The sequence below is a fragment of the Austrofundulus limnaeus genome, unplaced genomic scaffold (assembly GCF_001266775.1).
Source record: "Austrofundulus limnaeus strain Quisiro unplaced genomic scaffold, Austrofundulus_limnaeus-1.0 Scaffold238, whole genome shotgun sequence".
NCBI lineage: Eukaryota > Metazoa > Chordata > Actinopteri > Cyprinodontiformes > Rivulidae > Austrofundulus > Austrofundulus limnaeus.
This window is the reverse complement of record NW_013952640.1, coordinates 724,212-727,018: the sequence shown is the minus strand read 5'-3', so window position 1 is coordinate 727,018 and position 2,807 is coordinate 724,212. Positions and strand designations below refer to the sequence as shown.

At 40.6% G+C, this 2,807-nt stretch overlaps 1 long non-coding RNA gene across 2 annotated transcripts in view; it reads right to left on the bottom strand.

Moving 5' to 3' along the window:
- Positions 1-357: 357 nt before the first annotated feature.
- The window catches only part of LOC106525724 (uncharacterized), a 46,242-nt gene continuing 43,792 nt past the window's right edge, over positions 358-2,807 (bottom strand). For both annotated transcript variants that reach the window (XR_001311157.1, XR_001311156.1), the window contains one exon: positions 358-769. This is a non-coding gene — a long non-coding RNA (uncharacterized LOC106525724). The remainder of the gene's footprint in view (positions 770-2,807) is intronic.

The following is a 2,807-nucleotide window of genomic DNA, read 5'->3' as shown; positions in this document are numbered from 1 at the left end:
AAAAAAAAAAAAAAAAAAAAAAAAAAAAAAAAAAAAAAAAAAGAGCAACACTGTTGAAGCTAATTTTTACGAGATTGATGTTTTGAAACAAAAATGAAGAGATCTCAGTGTGTTTCTTTGAAGGCAAGAGCACTAAATCAAGTTAACTGTTTTAAAAAGTATTAAAGCTGCAAAAACCATAAGTCCTGGCAGCCATCTCCTCAATGAGCTGAACATTTTGATAAATTAATGACTAGCATTAATTATAGCATAAAGTTTGCAGAAGTACTTCAACAAAAAAAAAAAAAGAAAAACTACAGAAAAAACTGGGATGTGTGCGTGTCGTTTTCTCCAATCACACATAAAATTTCGCAGCCGTTAAACACAACAAGCTCTCACATTTTTATTCAACCACACAAGTGGAATTCCCAAGGGGGAAAAAAATGTTTCTTCTTATCAAGTCACTTCACTGAGGCCTGTTTGCACATGTGGGCCCTCTTCCTCATCTGTGGGAGTGGAATTTTACCAGCACGCCGCCTCCGTGGCGGCTGCTCATCGACAGGTGGCGTCCTCCGCTCTGCCTTTGAAAGAGATATGTGAGGAAGTGGAGTCCTTTGTTGTCTCCGCCTCTCCGACTGACCACGCCACACATGATGGCATGTACGCATGAACGCACACAGGCGCATACTACCCCGCCCTGAGCTGAAGAAATCCAAAGGAGGAGGAGGAGGAGGAGGAGGAGGAGGAGCCCAACATCTGAGCTGAAAACCCCCCAACACACCAAGTGCATCTGTTGAGAAACACACAAAACACAAGAGTGATGAAAAGGTCACTGCTTTAGGATAAAATGCCAACCAGTCCTGTAGTTTTACACAGACTAACACAAACTAGAACCAACAAAACCACACAGACTGCAGACATTTTAGCTCATCTCTGGACAAAACAGTAAAAATGAGACAGTGAGTCTTTTGTTTCAATTTTGTTGATTACGATCAAACTGCCAGCATCCATTTTTGATTTACCATACGAAACATGTTAGAAAAAAGGTGACACAAAAGGGATAAAAACATCTGCAATGTAGGTCACTCACAGCAGTAAATACACATCTGCTTAAAATGTTTTAGATACTTTTATGACCAGAAATCTTGCCGAAATGACAGTCATGTCAGTATATTCTCTTCTGGATAAAAAGGTTTAGTTTTGTTTAAATGTTCAGTAATTAYTGAYGTAAAAATCGATTAAATGTTTTAATTACCAGGACAGTATTTCCCTGTTTCTGTTAACAAAATATCTCATAAACCAATGAACTAATCTCATTGAACTTTGTAGAGAACAATCACTAAGTGTGCATCGACCGCTTGTCAATGTTTGAAGTCAAGTCGAATCAAGATGGCCGCTACAGGTCGCTTATCTTGAAAAACACAAAAATGGCTATAGCGCCATTAATGTTTACAGACACTGATGTAAAATTTGGTGTTTTTACAGCTGCGACTGAGCACCAGAGCATAATCTGAGCACTCTAAACAGTTCCAGAAACCTTGTCTGAAATTTAGATTTTAACTATTTGGAGTCGGCCAGTAAAATGTTTTGTGACTGGACGGATTTTCTTGAATCGTACAGGAAATAATCATTTGACGTAACTCTATGACCAATTAACTTTTGAATCCTAAAACAGCAACTGTGTTTGAATAATAGGATTAATTTAATCTAAAACCGTTACATGAAAGGCGACAGGCTTTGTGGCGTTTAGTATAGTTAATGATGAAAACATTATAAAATAGGGACGTCTGTGTGCTTTAACCAGAGCAGATAGTTAAAGAAATGAAGCACATGTTTAATTTTCCTGTCATGTGATTGAACTCAGGAACATCAGGATGGTGCAGCCTCTGCAAACATTAAAAACTCAGTGGTTTTTTTAGTGCTGCAGATGCATAATCATCCTCTACTTTGGTTAATGCATTTGACGGGGCGTGTGTGTGTGTGCGTGCGTGCGTGCGTGCGTGTGTGTGTGTGTGTGTGTGTGTGTGTGGCCTTGTTTTTCCTACATTGTGGGGCCCATGTTTAAGGAAAATGCAGCATCGTGGGGATAACTTCGGAGGCTGATTTTGGGTGTGGGGGTTGGGTTTAGGACCAAGGTGTRAATTGAGTTTAGGTTAGTTTTAGGGTCAGGTAGGTACCTGTGAGGTTAGCCTTAGGGTTTGTGGTCAGGGCTAGAATATAAAATTGCCAAAAAAATGAAAGGAAGTCAATGGACGGGTCCCACAAGGATACAAAAACAAGTGTGTGTGTGTGTGTGCGCGCGCTGGTCTGTACCATTCCCACCACACCCCAAACTTTAACACCCAGACGGTGATCCCTCACAGTTAAAGTGGAAGTTGTTTTTGATTGGCATCTTGTGAGCTTTCAACACTTCCAGACTCCGTACATCCAGCCTTACGTACAAGACAAGATGTTGCAGGTTTTAGTTTGTTCTTGTGAACAGCCCCACTTCCGCCTCAGCAGGAAATGAGACTCTCCGAACACGAGACCTCAGAAAGAGGCCGCTGTTATGTCTGCGGAGGCAGAGAAGGTTTTATTTTTTCTCTTTCTGATAAAACCTTTGTTGACACATGTTGCTTGATAATACAGCTCTGAAATGAAAGTCATTTCAAATAATCATCTCTCTTAACCCTTTGTGCTGCGTGGACTGAGCTGATTGTTTTTTACTCTCTATGCTCGTGTTTCCTCCAGAGAGTTATCATTGACTCATCACATTTGTTTTCCCATGAAACCGCCCTCTCCACACACACACACACACACACACACACACACACACACACACACACACA